Source organism: Thermobia domestica, chromosome 1, assembly GCF_964235325.1.
Source record: "Thermobia domestica chromosome 1, izTheDome1.hap1.1, whole genome shotgun sequence".
Classification (NCBI taxonomy): domain Eukaryota; kingdom Metazoa; phylum Arthropoda; class Insecta; order Zygentoma; family Lepismatidae; genus Thermobia; species Thermobia domestica.
In genome coordinates this window covers 262,934,608-262,951,544 of record NC_137454.1, presented here as the reverse complement: position 1 = coordinate 262,951,544, position 16,937 = coordinate 262,934,608, and the positions used below count along the sequence as shown (strand labels likewise).

Below are 16,937 nucleotides of genomic sequence, written 5' to 3'. Positions count from 1 at the left end.
AAATCTCCAAAACTTTTCGGGCCCGGGCTGGGCCGGGCCTACGTACATCCGGGCTGGATTGGGCTCGGGCCGAAACATTCGGCCCGTGCAGGTCTCTAAAGGACAGACCAATGTCTCCTGTAATAAATTCAATTTTTGTTTCTGTTTTGTTGCTGACAGTTTTCTAGAAATAAAATTTTCTTTCTTTTAAAATGGAGTATGCCAACCGACCCCTAATAAGGGGCTGGTTGGCTGATGTTGTGGGGCTAGTTGGCATACCTTTTAAATATAGCAAAATACAAACAAAAATTGGATTTATTAGTAATAAACGTACTTTTTAAAATTCTGTTATATACATTGCAATGAAGTAGGCTATTTGAAGTTTGAAATGACTTTTATTCACAACATTTAAAAGAATCAGCATTATGAAATATGAAAACTTCTTCCTTTTATTCTAGCTTGGTTGTCATGGCATTGAAAGCTACAAGATTATCAAACCACATAAATTTTAATAGCATTTGGTGTAGGCTGATGCTTCATATTATTTCAAAATGTAACTAAAATAACTGAAGTATCAAGAAACGCAGTTTATTTCCTGCTGTTCACAAAATAGCTAAGAGAAACGAAGATATGTTTTAGCTGAACTATAGAGAAACGCGGTTTATTTCCTACTTTCACAAAGAAAGAAAAAGCAATAGCTAGACCTATATTTTTGTAACAAAAGAGCACATACAAAATATTCTTGATCCTGAGAATTAGGTCCATTCAGAAAATTCAGAATCCGACATCCAGTCTTATCTCGATTTCTAAATTTTGACAATAATCCAATACGTGCATGTTATTCTATAACATTGAAGTGAAAGATTGGTAGAACTGTAAACAACATAACAATGTAACAATAAAATTAAAATAAAATTCCACAGAGGGTCGTTTGGCGCACTTGCCAACCAACCGCAAATGCTATACACCAACTAACACCAAGCCCATGTTCCGCAACAAAGTCGTAATTACTCAGCAATTGTTTGGTATTTACGTTTTATTGCTTGAATATCCATATAAAAAAGTTCGGATCTAACTAATGCTATATTACTTACCTCTGTATTCCAAGTAGTGACGATTCTGTGATATTGTAACGGAGAACTGAAAAAAATACTTCAGACTGGCAAAAAATGACGAAGGAACTGCAAATAAGGTAGTGGGACCATTTGATCTGGTGGTGATGAACATGTGGTTTAAGAAAAGAAAAACCAGCTGTACCCGTGGAAAAGTCTAGGAGATAAGAAACGCTACTAAATCGATTACATTCTTGTGAAGCAACGTTTCAGGAATAGTGTACCAGATGTAAAGATATTGCCAGGAGCGGACATTGATTCGGATCACAATCTACTGGTGACGGAAATGCAAACCTGGTTAAAATCAATCAAGAAAAATGGGAGGAGAAATCGAAAATGGAACTTAGAGCGACTAAGAAATATCGGCGATGATGTGAAAGAAGAGATTGAAGAAAAATTTTGTGCAATGGGAAATATAGTTGACAATATAGAGAATACTTGGGGGAAGGTTAAACAGATTCTACTTGACACACTCCAAAATAACATTGGTAAGATGGAAAGGGCACCGAGAAAAACATGGATAACTGAAGCAATGCTTAAGAAGATGGAGGAACGCAGAAGGGCAAAAAACACGGACATCAATGAATACAGAAGGCTGAATAACGAATTGAGAAGAGAAACGGACAAAGCCAAAGAAATGTACATGGAGCAGATATGTGAAGAAAGAATGGAACTTCAACGGCGCGGTAGATATGATCTGATGTACCAGAAAGCACAAGAATTAGGAGGGAGAGCTAACAAAAGTATACGAACGTTCGGCATCGAAGATCAACAAGGTAATGTAACCAATGACCATCAAAGAATCCTTAGAATTTGGGAGAAATACGTAAAAGATCTGTATGATCAGAAGAACCGCCTCAAAGATATTGCGATCAAAGCAGAGGAAGAGGTGGATGATGATGAAAAAGGACCCAGTATATTGAAAAGTGAAGTAGTACAAGCAATCAAAGAAATGCGAAGAAGAAAGGCCATTGGAGACGACGACATACCAGTAGATTTGCTCAAGGAATTAGGAGACAATGCAGGGGCCGTGGTGGCTCAGTGGTAGAGCGTTCACCTCTGGTGTATGGGGTACCGGGTTCAAACCCTGCTCCCGCCAAGTGAACTTTGTGGTGGACAACACCGTGTGCGTGGGTTTTCTCGGGTTCTCCCGTTTCCTCCCACTTCCTTCATTCCACCCTTTCATTCATTTCTCATAATCACCGTCTTCTTTAGCATAACCGTGGGACATAAAACTCAAAGATTTCATTTCATTTTTTTAGGAGAGAGTGCAATGGAAGTATTGATCTCACTTATTAACAAGATATACCTGAGTGGAGAATGGGCAAAGGATTTTCTTGATATATATTACAATGATTGCATTGCCCAAGAAAAATCAAGCAAAGAAGTGCAGTGATCACAGAACCATTAGCCTGATTCCCCACATTGGAAAGATCATTGCACGCATACTGAACAGGCGGCTGGAAAGCAAGATAGATAAGAGGTTAGAAGAAGATCAATTTGGATTCCGGAAAGGAAAAGGCATCAGAGATGCTACTGGATTGGTGAGAATTATATCAGAAAGAACTCTTGATGTAAAGGAAGAGTTGTGTTTGTGCTCCATCAACTGGCGAAAAGCTTTCGACCGAGTCAATTGGACGAAACTTCTGAAAATACTTAAAGAAATGTACATGGAGCAGATATGTGAAGAAAGAATAGAACTTCAACGGCCAACTGGAAATCGGAGTCAACTGGAGAGATCGACGACTCATTCAAAACCTACAAATAGGACCAGTGGCGGCGTAAGGCAAACTGGCGCTCGGGGCCAGTGAAGTAGATCAGGGCCCCTTTTGGAGCAATCGTGATTTATACGCTTCTATTTTTGACATTCATTTACATAATCATTCTTTCTGTTTACTTCTCCCCCTTTCTCGTTAATGTGTGTGTTTAAACATCTTAATTTGGGATATATTAAATAAATTTGGGCGACATTCAGCATCCCTGTCTATTTTATTAATGCTCAGAACCGCCTTCAAGCTGGTATCTAAGACTAAAACCGGGCCAGAGCTATCGTTGCATATATTCTTTTATTCATTTTTAAACAAGGGACACGATAGAAAAAGGGTTAGAGATAAAAGTTTAACGAAAGCTACAAAGAATCCAAAATTTATCCTACATCTAAGTTATCCTAATTTAAACGCGTACTGTAATTAGATAGAATAGTAGGAGTAATGCTCCTAATAATACATTTAGAGACAAATTTATGTGCAAAATGTAACAATGAACTGACATTGAAAAAATCGCAAATAATAATATAACCGATGCGGTTTTTAAATGTAAGCTCTGAGTTTTCTAGAATTTTCTTGTTCCGATCTCGCCTTTGGTGTTCCTCCTGTACAATTTCTCATATGGTTAAGTTTATTCATGGTTTCTCACCTGTCTGAGTTTACGCTACATAGGTTTTATTTCATTAGATTTTTCTCCTGCAATTATAGTACTCACGCCCAGTCGTGAAGCTTGGGCTCTACACCAATCACAGCAATATTTTGCTTGAGCTCCGATGCATCGGAAAACTTCGGTACAATTCATGGAGCCGATTCCCAAGTGCATACTTGGGGAAACGTCAAACACCTGAAATTCACCAACAATGTTGCCAAACTTTGAAGAGATAGTAAATAAGTATTTCAAAAAAGCATTTAAAAATTACCAATAATGACACTGCACAACAATAAACCACTATAACAATTATTCTAAAACGGTAACAATAACGAATAGTAACAACGAAAATATAACGCAACAAAAAACAATTAACAAAACGGAACTTGGCGCCAATCCGACAACATTGTACTCTCGGAAGATGTTTTCCGTGTAGCGCGAAAGACGACACTGACAAAATTTGATGGGTGGGCGTTGACGCCTGGAACACACCCTCGCGTTCTATTGGGTGGTGAAATCGATAGATCTAGGTCAAGCTTCACGAATCGGCGCGAATACTATAGCCCGATTCACTTTAACCACCGCCCGCTGGACGGAAGGTTCGCTCGTTGCTGTCATTTACTGCCTGCTCAAAGACCTTTTTTCCTATTGTTTTCCCCGAAAAATATTTTTCGAAGTTTGACGCTAGGGTGCAGCACAAGCACACCCTACTCGAAACTTCACAGCATATATCACCATACAGAGTGAGATATATTTCTGTCGTTGTTTTACAATGTGTTGCTATTTGCTAGATATATTTTGGAAAATTATATACTGCTGTGTTTCTTTTTTTAAATCAAAACAATGAAACCCGGGAATTCGTGGTGTATCTTTTCGTGATATACCTTCAGAAACTGAACTGAGGCAGAAGTGGTTGAAAGCAATATCAAGCGTTGTTTAGTGCTGTAAGAATGGGGAATGCAAGCAATGACATGACTGATGCCAGAACAGCCCAAAATGCCATAAAAAGAATTGTAAGATCTGGATTTGTTCTGGCTCAAAAGATGCAAATATTGCATGCCAAACAGACTGTGATTCTACCTCAGAATCCATCAATCTGAATTCGAATAATATAATGCCGCCAATATATGAACTACTAGATTCGTTTCTGGTAATCTTAGAGGAAATTCAAGAGCCAAGAACGCTTCTTTAGGTAAGTCTGGAAACTGCAGCGCAGGCATTGGTTTAGGAATATTTGGTGCACGTAGCTGAGGAAAAAATAGGCTGCACTACATGTGTCGAAAATATTTCGGTGCCACCAACTAGAATACGGATTAATGGATGTGAAATGAACTCAGGATAGAGGAGGACTTCGTTATCCCACTTCTCACTTTCTGCGAATTGTGAAAAATATCCACTCATTTGGTGAAGCGGCTTTACCCTATTGCAAAAACGTCAGACTGCTTTTTCCAAACTTGAGTCATTATATAGCTCCAGCGTTATACCAATCACCTGCGTCCAGATGCCCAAAAGATACAACCCACACATAGTGCTACAGAAATTCGTAAATATCTGCACTTACAAACATTGGCAAGAGACAGTTGGAGAAAGTAACACGAATTCGTTTCAGATCAAGACCTCTTCAAGGAAAATATTAAAATTGTGATTTGTGAACTTCAGAATGAATTAAAAAAAAAAAAAAAAACTATGGAAACAGAATATCAAGTGTTCGGTGTTTTCTTCATATGGCTCTTCTCACGAGATCAGAACACGAAATTATAATGATACTCTCGAGTGTAAGTATGTTTCAAATTCTGAAAACATTATAAAATATGTCTATTTAGCAGTGGTGGTTTTAGCAATAGGCCGAGTATAATTATAAAAAATTTGAAAATATATAATTATAAACGCTAAATGATACAATAAAGAGTAAATATATTTTCCACTACTTATATTAATGGCAGATAATTAAACATCAAACACAACTGTAAAAGAAATTTTCTACTGGCATTGATCAGTTAAATATGTATATGTATCCATAACCAAGGAAGCGGGCCTACCCAACATTACAATCCTAAAGCCGCCCTTGCTATTTATATATACATGAAACTCGTATGTGAATTTTTTTGTAAATTTTATGGGAACTTTTGTATAGATATTGCTTTATATTTGGTGTGTGAGTGATAGCATCATAAGTAGATGAACGGCGAGGCTTAGTACCGGTCTGGAACGGCATCGCAAGAAGGTAAATAATTTAGTATTTAGTAATTTAGATTTTATTAAAGAAAATAGAAACAAGCACACAAAATAATAAATACTTCGCCAGACGTAGCCTAACAATTTCACAGAAATTTCTTTGAAGTACCTTTAAACAAACATTCAAGAAATAACTATACTCAAATATTTAGAAGCCAGAGTTCTGGGGTGGTATAGTAGCGACGCCAAGTGGCGAAATCTGGCGCTACTCGTGTACGTGAAAACTCATTGAATGAGCGGGCAGTAACGACGAGCGAATATACCGTCCAGCGGGCGGTGCTTTAACATTCGGTTTCTCTCCAGTGATCATACACGATACTTAAACACTTTTTTTCCCCCCCCCCGAAGTATCAGTAAATAATGGCTAGAATAGATTTCTCTCCTGCCTTTCTTCATCATTTATCTTTTGCTAGGTTTCTCTTCAGTGATAATATACGATCTATTTAGTCCCACTGCTTTTGCCGAAATATCAGTGAATAGTTAAGCAGTAGTGTGTTTCTCTCTTGCTTGTCTTTTTTACTATTGTTTCCAGATTTCACACTTATATTATCATTACATCATTTTGTGTTTAATAATTCACTCATATTTATATTATGTCACTTATGACTGTTTCCATTACCATTTATTAACATCCTTAGAATTAGAATATATTATAACAAAAAATCCTGAATATATTGAATAATTGGGAATATATCATAGATTAAATATGTGAACATAGAATTCTACTATGGGTTGTACCATCCTACTTTTCATTACCACTCATCACCAGTTAATTGACAGATCTTGACGGCTTTTTATTATTCTTTGGGTATTTTTGTATTTTTATTGTCTTAAGTTGAAACATGAAACTACCTTCGATGATATTTCCACTACCTTAATAGCCTGTGTTCCACCAGCATTCAGAATGTTACTTTTCTTGCTTTGGTTGCTGCGGAAATCTCAACTATATTATCAAAATCCAAAGTAGATGTTATTTCATTTTCAATAGAAGGTATGGCCAGATTCGTGATTCTTTCTTGACTCATTGTGGAGTGCAAGTATGATTTTATCAGCTGAAAGACCGTTCCCGTGATGCAACAGATACGGGCAATGTTATCAAAATCTGAAGAGTGGTTGCCAAACTTTTGTAAGCTTCAATACCCATTGAAGATACATATTTCAGTATGTCTTGTGGGGAAAAGTCTTTCTATGTCGTCTAGGTCATTCGGGTAGAACAAAGCAAGAGCAAAAAAGATGAAACTAGCTAAGCAAAAGGGTTTCGCTCGCTGAAAATTCTACTTGGATAAAACAGACAAAAGGAAAACAAGTGAATCAGCGACTATAGCGTCTGCACCAAAGAACTTTTAGTTAGCAACGGAAAGCTAGTACCCTAATTAAGCATTATGCACGTTGATCCCCTCTTTGTGCCCTTCCCTTGAACTGATAAATAAATAAATAAATAAATAAACGGTGATATTCTAGGAATCGTGCTAGCAGACAGGGCCTCATTACTTGCATCACAAGACCTTTCAGCTTTTTTCCTTTTTAGTCTACACTTTATTTTATTCATATTTTAATCCACATACATTTTTTCCTTTAAGTTTCTTTGGGGCCCCAAGAGAGTGAAACTTTTACATTCTTTACTTTTCACCTACATTCAGTTGTTTCCTTTATTTTTTGGGGAGTGAAGGGCAAGAGAGTGAAATGCTGGTATTATAATTTTTCCTCCTACATTCAGCCTTTTTCTTTAAAGGGTCTTTCCTAGTAAGATAGTGAAATCGGTTCTTGATCCAAATTGGGTCGCTATTGACCCAAAACGTTACCCTTGACCTAAAACTACCTCAAATAAATTTTGACCCCCTACCCCCTCCTCTTACCGAATTATAGTATCATACATGCTCAAAATTGATTTTTTTTTTTAAATTTTGGTGGGGGTGGTCGAAAAATTTTGAAAGTTTCACAGATTGTAGATACTATCTAGATGTAAATGTGCATTTTTTTTTCAAAACCATCGATGCGTATTTTCCTTATTTTTTTGCATGTTGAAAATTTCAAAAAAGTTGTAGAAAAAAACTTTTGTTGGGGATACATCGCTGATTTTTTGGTTAAAAAAATTGTTATACCCTTAGGTACACCATATATTTTTTTCGGGGCCTGAAAGTAATGGCAACATTGTCAAAAAGAAATACAACTGAAAACAAACGTGTTTTTCGCGCAGTTTTCTCACTGAGGGCCCCTTAAAACAATTCTTTGCCAGAGTTCACAATTTTCCTTTCTCTTGCGTCCCTTCCGATACTGTCGTTCTTCGGCTGCTTCGATTGTGTCCGTTTCGAAATGGAAACACGAAATATATCTCCGTAATAGTGCTTCCACTGCTACACAACGAAGTTACACACACCTCGCGTCGGCTCCTCGTATCTATCAGTGCTTGCTTCACTGGTCACACACACAGTGGCGCTCTCTATCGGTAACGCTCTCTACCGCGAGCTGTGTAACTGTTGTGCAAGAGTCGGTTGAAGTGGAAGCACTGTACGTAAGGCATGGGATCTGACCTGGGTTGCATTTAAATAAAATCAAACATATGCACAAAAAAAAAAAACACAGATTGTGATGTCAATGGGGTTGGAAAGGGTGAGAAACGAGCAACTTTTAGGACAGGTTAACTTACTTGCACTTACTTGTGGATCTGGATGTTGCCTTCTTGATGATTCTTCCAGCGGGCTGACGTTCGTCCATCTCTCTATCTGGCTGGCTAGTCGTCTAAGCAATCGAAGGTTAAGAGTTAGTGAAACCCGAACAGGAAAACCAACTTTACGAAGTTCAATGAGAGTCGAAACTTCTTTTTAGTAAACAATTCATCGTCGTTAACAGCTATGTAACGTTAGCTGAAACAAAGGTGCTCTTTAGGACAGAGCAAGGCTAAATTTGTCGCAAGCTTCAAAATGAAGTTCGCGGTCTACATCTTAACTCGTTTTTAATTTCACATCGACTCCCTTTTCCAAAAGTCTCTCGATCGTTTTGTTTAGCATCCCTTCCGGGTTCATATCCTCGGTCATAAATTATGTTTTCCGTCTTGATGAAAAAGTGCGTGCTCGTAGATTAACCAAGGTAAGGTGATGGTAGAAATGCGGACGGGGAACAATCTGTTGTTTTTATTAATTAAGAAATTACAAGTGTAAGAAAGAAATAACAGACAGCAATAAAACTTCCTAGTAGGAAAGGCAAATGAACTTAGAAAAAGAAGTCGAAAAGTGATTTAACATTAAATAAATGATTATGCTTTTCACTGTAATGATTTTTAAAATAAAATGTCCCATAGTTCAAAATAAAATATTTTGTTATGTGTCTAAATACACATATCTTCACAATATGAAGTATTGGACTGTGTGATTCAGAGACTTGGACATTACGGAAGTTAGAGAAGAAATATTTGGAGAGCTTCGAAATGTGGTATTGGAGGAAAATGGAGAAGATAAAATGGACAGAGAGAGCAACAAGCGAAGAGTTTTAAAACGAATAGGAGAGAAGAGGTCACTTCTAGCCACCATTGTTCGTAGAAAGGCCAATTGGATTGGACACATCTTTAGAAGAAATGATCCTCTTCACACCGCCATAGAAGGAAAGATGGAGGGGAAGCGAGGAATAGGAAGAAAAAAAGCACAGCTGATTGATGATTTGAAAGATAGGAGAAAATATTGGGAGTTAAAAGAGGAAGCTGAAGATTGACAAAAGCGGAAGAAACATTTCCAGGCCCAAATATAAAATTTAAAAAAAAATCCTCATTAGTCCCAGGACCTGCCGAAAGGCGGAATACCTAAATAATAATAATAATAATAATAATAATAATAATAATAATAATAATAATAATAATAATAATAATAATAATAATAATAACCGCAAGCTCAAAATTGGAATTGAGAGTTTTTAAATAGTTGGCCTTCGATTTGACCTTGTTGCCAGAAATCGTATAATAATAGGCTAATACGTATTTCTTTTTTTAAGTAAGGCCAGACTAACTTATAATTTTAGTGGTTTTCATAATACTGAAATAGATTTTCTTTTGCAAGGCTGTGTGTAATAACATAAAGTGAAAAATTTCAATATGAGAGGAAAAATTAACATACGCTTGTGATCACGGCTATGGCTCGGGCCGAATTATTAAGTAAATAAACCTTAGAGAGATACGGACACAAGAGTGAGTACAATATTTAAACACGTTCAGAAAGGTTAAGTATGGAGTGTGCACAATACATACATACATATGACAATGTATACATACACATCAATACATACATAAGACACAATACATACACCGTGTACATACATAGTTATTGTCGGTAGATTTATTGAATTAATAAATCTCTTATTTATAACAGACGTCATATTTATGTGTGTGTGGCAGGCTGGGTAAGGCATTATTGTCTCATTTGGAATTATTGTACCTTCAGACTCTACCCCTGTTGGCCTAATTTTATCCTCCTCAATATAAATCATCTAATTCGCACACTGCATCCAGAGATGTATTATGCATAAAGCGAAAGGAAATTTTATTTACAAAATAATTTGTTATGAAGTCCATGGGAATCAAAGTGCATCTAAGGTAATAGTGCGGAGGTTAAGTGGGTAATTCTATAAGAATTGTGCACTTCTGGAAAAAAAAAAAAAAAAGGTGAGACTTTCAGGAATGCTTGTTTACACTCGGAAAAAGAGATCTAGAGGTAGGGCCCAAAGGTTTTGGCCGCCATATTGAAAATGACCGCCATCTTGGAAAATAGGGCTATTTTTCACAATATCAATTTTAAGTAGCTACTGCTTTAACACTATTCATCCGAATTTCATGGTTGATACGTCATTCTCTTCAGAATAAAACAGGCTTTTAAATGCAACATAGCACTAGTACGGACCCCGTTATGGCGAACTGAGTCAGCAAAAATTTTTGTGACGTCATAGGTCAAAGGTCAATGCCCTTGGCCCGAGGTCAATGACCTAGGGGTACTTAGGACCACCCCCTCTAAATTTTGGCAGGGGTATCATGGCCCACCCCCTAAATTTTGGTAGGGGTACATAGGACCACCCCCCTTAAATTTTGGAAATTGCCAAATCTAAAAATTGGGTATTGTAGCCTAGGACCATAGTATGTACCTCTATTAGTATTGGGGGTCCACCTCGTTCCTTTTCATGGATAAAAAATTGCCAAAAATTTAAATTTCGGAGGTTTTTGACCTAATTTATCCCCTTTGATGAGGTGTTATTACCTTATATAGTTATATGGGCGTATACAGGGGTTCATTCCCTTTCATAAGACATGGGTATATTGATACACCCCTTTAAAGTTTTGGGAGGGGTACCTTGGCCCACCCCCTAAATTTTGGAAATTGTCCAATTTAAACATTTGGTATCATAGTACTGGACCCTAATATGTATCATGATAAATTTGGATGGTCCACCTAGTTCCCTTTTAGGGGCAAAATTGCCAAAATATAAACGTAAGCAATACGTTGTATCACGTGTTTGGTTTTTGACCTAATTTATTTCCCTTGGATGAGGTCCTATTACCTTATATGGTTATGTGGTCATGTATAGGAGTCCATTTCCTATCATAAGACATAGGTGCACCCCTTTAAATTTCTGGGAGGCGTACCTTGGCTCACCCCTTTAATTTTGGAAATTGCACATTTTAAACATTTGGTATTATAGTATAGAATCCTAATATAGATCACTATAAATTTGGATGGTTCACATCGTTCCCTTTCATGGGTAAAGAACTACCAAAAATCAAATGTCAGAGGTTATTGACCCTCTTTGATAAGAATTTAGCACGTTATATGAGTATGTACAGAGGTTTATTACCTTTATATGTTTATGTTCCCTTTTAAATTTGGGAATTATCAAATAACAAAATTCGGTAAACGTTTTCTAGGACCCATTCTAAATGTGAGTGTCCCTGTTATGGCCAACTATTCAATTTTTAAAGGTTATTGACCTATTTTATCTTTTTTGATACAGCTTTATTAATGAATGAGTACAGGATTTATTACTTTTTCATAACACAGGTGTATTTGTGTACCAATCTTAAATTTTGGGAGAAGTACATTTCTTATTGTTTTGGGTAAATCATTGTCAAATATGAGTATGGTCACGTGATCCGTTATTGACCTATGATGGGATTAGGTGTCCAGGACATAGGTACATTTAAACTTTGTAGGATAATTTGAGAATTGTCAAAATGAAATTACGTCATTGGTTTTGATTATTCCCGCCTATGGGCCAAATAAAAACGTAAGCAACACGATGTACCATGTGATTGACCTTGATGAGGTAGTGTACAGGAATTCATTTCCTTTTCAAAATTCGTGGAAGTTATCAAATAACACGTTTCTAGACAACAGTTGGTTCTGCTAAGATAAACAATTGACCTAATTCAGACCTAACTACAACATGTAATTATATGATTAATTCTAAGACTTAGGTATATCGAGAGAGGTACGTAGGACCATTCTTTAAATTTGGGAATTGTGATAAACAACACGAAATGTATGACGCGCGAAATTTGAAACAATACTTTGAACTTTAGTTAAGCTCATAGTCTAAGATCATTGGTGGTGGTTGAATTAATCTTGAGTTTTCAGAAATCTGATAGGTACATTATTGAATCTTATGACTTATAGACGAAAGGCAATTCATGCTACAACACTGAAATTTAATCACAAGGTGATGTAATCTGACACTGGCAAAGTTATTGTTGATGCAATTTGATTGGCTGATCACTATCTTTCGTGCAATCTGATTGGTTGATCACTATCTTTCGTGCAATCTGATTGGTTGATAATTTTCAAATCTTTGCTGCATTCAGTTTTAAGTTTTGTTTAACATTTAACAATCTTGGTTTGAAAACTTTTGTTCAACATTTTGTACTCACTGAAACTGGATAATGTTTGACGGTTAACCGTGAAACGAAATTATTGTAGTTGAAATTTTTGGTTTGAAAATTTTTTAGTTTGAAACTTTTTGTTTGAAAATTTTGTTTGAAAATTTTGTTTGAAAATGATCATTCGGACAGTAGACACTGATGTAGTGCTTTCTTTGTCAAAATTTAATCAACTACAACCGACTTCTTATGGATTGCATTTTGCACTGGAAAGAATTTAGCGTACATTTCAATTCATGTACTATTTACCAAGCTTGGAGTCGAAAAAAACTACTTCCCTTTTATTTTTCCATGCATTGTCGGGTTGCGACACAACTTCCTCGTTTACTGGTTATGGAAAAAACGCTTGGGAAATACACAGAAATCTCCCGAAGATCACACAGACATTCCAGATTTTGTCTCAGCAACCTGCGGAAATGGAGATTTTTATGAACGAAGTTGACAAATTTCTTGTTTTGATGTATGATAAGTCATCATGTCATAGCACAGTTAATGAATGTAGGAAAGAACTCTTTACATAGAAAGGACGTTCCATGGAAACAATACCACCAACAAACCAGCTTTATTTTAACATGTCTTGAGGAGTACTTATCAAACTGGCTATTTTTCGAGACAGTGTTTGGTTAAACAACCTACCTCACCTGATCCGGGCCGGCCTTTGGGGTTGGCAGAGAAATGAAACTGGGAGCTGGGAGCCAATATGGACAACTCTTCCTGAAGCAACTCGTACATGTAGGGAATTGTTCAGTTGTTCTTGCAAAAAGTGCAATACTCCTCGTTGCATGTACAAAATGCAGTGTACAATGCTCACGAATGCAGTGTACAATGCTTTACAAGTTTATTGACTGAAAATGAAAGTGAACAATTCGAGTTTCCAACTTTTGTTGTCAGTAGTGATTATGATTTTGACGGCGTTCAGATTGACATTTAATATGGTTTGTTATATGATTGCATAAAACTGCAGCACGTTACAAGAGCAAAAATTCATGGATGTAGTGTACAACGCTTTGCAAGTGTACTGATTGTGAAAACGAAATTTAACAATTCGAACTTCCTACTAGTGTTGACACTAGCGATGATAATTTTAATGACATTGAGACTGAAATCTCTAATACTTCTTCCCGTTTTCTTCCTAACGTGTCAGATAGGAGCAAAGGTGTTTGCTGTGTCAAAGTAAAAAAAAAAGAATAATGAAGTACAATAATGCAAAATTAAATGAAACACAAACATATGCAGTATTATAAATAATTTCCCTTTATATATCCAGGTTTCAAAATAAAGGGTGTCAAAAGAACAACCCTAATGTACAATTGTATAATTAAGGGAATTCGGAAATTATTTCATACAACATACATGAAACATACATTATGATATCGGAATAGTACTTGGCAGAAATATTACCAATACTCCAATGTATTTTTCAGGATACACTAAGGTCACGTGCTTCCACCCGGGATGTTTTCAGGAGCAAGAAACCTTTTTAAAAAAGGTTTTCAGTTATATTTCCCGATTTCCCACAAATTTCCCTTTTCCCATACCTCACAGGGCCATGTACAGCATTGCAATTGAGAAATTGTATCATTTTAAAGAAAATAAAGTGTTAGCAATGAAATTAGTTCGAATATTAATTTATCCAGAAATTTTAAATCCCATTTTTCCCTGTTAGCGTAAATTTTCTACTTTAAAACAGGGTTAGAAAATAATTATTTTCTCATGTCATTATATAGGATGTTCCAATGTTATTTGGCAAAGAGATACCACAATCCCTTTGTATTATTTCAGGGTATATTAGGGCAGTGATTTATTTGTGGATTTTGTAGAAGGGGAAATGTTTATGCACGATTGTGTTCCGTATAACAGAACAACTTTAAAGGCGGGTTGGGACAACGTTATTTTTAAACCTACCTATTTTGAAATTATGTTACTAGTCTGATAGGCGGTCCCCATCATTTTTTCACCTTTTTTAAAAACAATTTTATGATAAATACGGGTAGGAAAGTTTAAAAAACATTTGATTAGGTAGATTAGATTACATGCATTACTTTCCTTGTAACTTTTCGCCCTACTGTTGAGGACAAATGTGTAGCATTAAGAAAAAGCCCTATAGTTATATTGCAACCTGCACAACTTGTTATAACAAGTGTCACACTCCTACGTAAAACTGTTTTGTTATGACACGAAATTCTTTAGTCATTTCTAATTTGGTCTTTGAAGACCAAATTCCTCGCCTGAACAATAAATGCAGCAAAAGGTAAGAGTTTACTTTGGGCAGAACAGTGATAGGTGCACATACACTGAACCTAATTTTATTAAATATGTTCACTTTGGGTTAAAGCTGACTTACCCACTTACGGCATGTTATCTAACACTGTATTTAGAAATCAATAATACTTTCACACTGTATTTGATTTTAGAGTAGTAAAGCAATAGGATGTTAGTTTACATCGGATACCGTCTATTTCCCAGTTGGTTTGTTGGTAGCAGCATGATGTCCACTTTTTATCCAGCTGATGGATAAGTTTCCTGCGTTGAAAGAAGTACAGTCTGGCCCATTAACGTTTATGAAAAGAGTCAAGGGTTTTTACAGATAAACTGTTTCTAGCTGTAAGTTTAAGCTGGAAAAGCCTCTCTCACACTCTGCAGAAGAAACTGGAAGAACACTGATTTTCAAGTTAAGATTTTGTAGATTTAGCCCAATATTAGAAGTTTTCACTTATGTTCTCGGAATTCCTGCAGAATTTTGGCTGAATCGTCAGAGGAATTTTTTGAAATTTCCATTATTTCTTTGTCACCGTATAACATTCTTGCAGGTAATTCTTCTGACCAATTGGATTGTAGCAAAACCTCGACCCCACTGAACGTTTCGTTAGTGAAGCGAGAACGTATGTTATTTGCTAAACTCTAAAAGAATTGTAATCTTATTTTCTGGTACTTCTCAAGAGAACTGTCAGGGTTTTGCAAGTGGAACTCCACAAAACTGACCAGTTCCTTCAAACTGACGTTGTAATTCTTCCATGGACATGCCGTCTTTTTCTTTCAACGCTTCCAGAACACTTACAGTTGTTTCAATTTTGCTTATTGCCTGTACAAGGGATGCTGACCTCTCTTGTAGAAACAGGCTAAGGACATGTAGAGGTTCCAGCGCCTCTAGAATCATGGACATTTCATAAACAAAATTCGACTTACAAGGGACATGTTTCGGTTCGAACGCAAGGATCAATATAAAACTTGGTAGACATATAGAGGACTAAGTAGTGACCAATGTAGGGGAAGTCATTCCCGTGTAAAATTCGATTTTCCGCCGACAGCGCCACCTATCTTTCGTAACACTAGCAGTTAGATTCCGCGTTGTAGGCGCTGGGTTAAGATCGTTTGTGTGTGGTAGTAAGCTCCAATTAGTGTTAGGTGTGGTAGCCTGTGTGCAAAAATGGGACGGGCTGTTGGCATTAACCGCCTTCATGTAGTCGAACTGTTAAAAGGCAAACTAACGCGCAAATTTAACGATCAGACGTCAGTTGGAGTGAAAGATGAGTCATTTGCGACATTCTTGCGCAATATCAGTGAGTACGAAAATGAATTAGAAATGATACACACATCGACACTCTACAGATATTATGAATTGTTCGTGATATAATTCTTGCTTGTTTCTAAAGATTTTCAATGAAAGTCGGCGACATTTTGAACTCCGATAAGCCAACTTCTTTTGCCGCTTGGAAAGCCTGGCACTGTAAATGCCAGTAATGTACTGATACACCATGCTCTCTGATGACTTCACGTTTCACTGTTTGGAGTTTCATTTCCCGATTCCCTTTGAATGAAGCAAAGTTCGTAGACACCGCATACCCATAATCCAAATATTTTTGCAGTTATTTAACGAAATAAGTTTCTTATGTCGTTCCAGAAGCTTCCTACACGAGTTGTATCCTCCTTCATGATAATCTTTGTAGATATTCCGGATTTTCTCTTCCGTAAACTGCAAAATAACATCTGTACTTTTCAGTTTTCGTGTTGGAGATACGTCGTATTCGCTTTGACTACTGTCTTGTTCCTGCTATGAAATACCGTCTTGTTCCCGTTCTGAACTGCTATCATAGATGTCTTCCTGTGCCCTGTCATTTTCTTCATAATATCTGTAGAGTGTCGATTTGTATATCATTTCTAATTCATTTTCGTACTCACTGATACTTAAAGTGCGCAAAATGTCTCAAATCACTCATCTTCCGCTACAACTGACGTTTGATCCATAATTTTGCGCCTTAGTTTGCTTTTTAACAGTTCAACTACAGGAA

General features: G+C 36.6%; 1 protein-coding gene across 2 annotated transcripts in view; it reads left to right on the top strand.

Annotated features, from left to right (window-relative positions):
• Positions 1-16,937, top strand: part of LOC145660787 (uncharacterized) — a 207,886-nt gene that overhangs the window by 139,622 nt on the left and 51,327 nt on the right. The gene's annotated exons all lie outside the window — the stretch shown is intronic.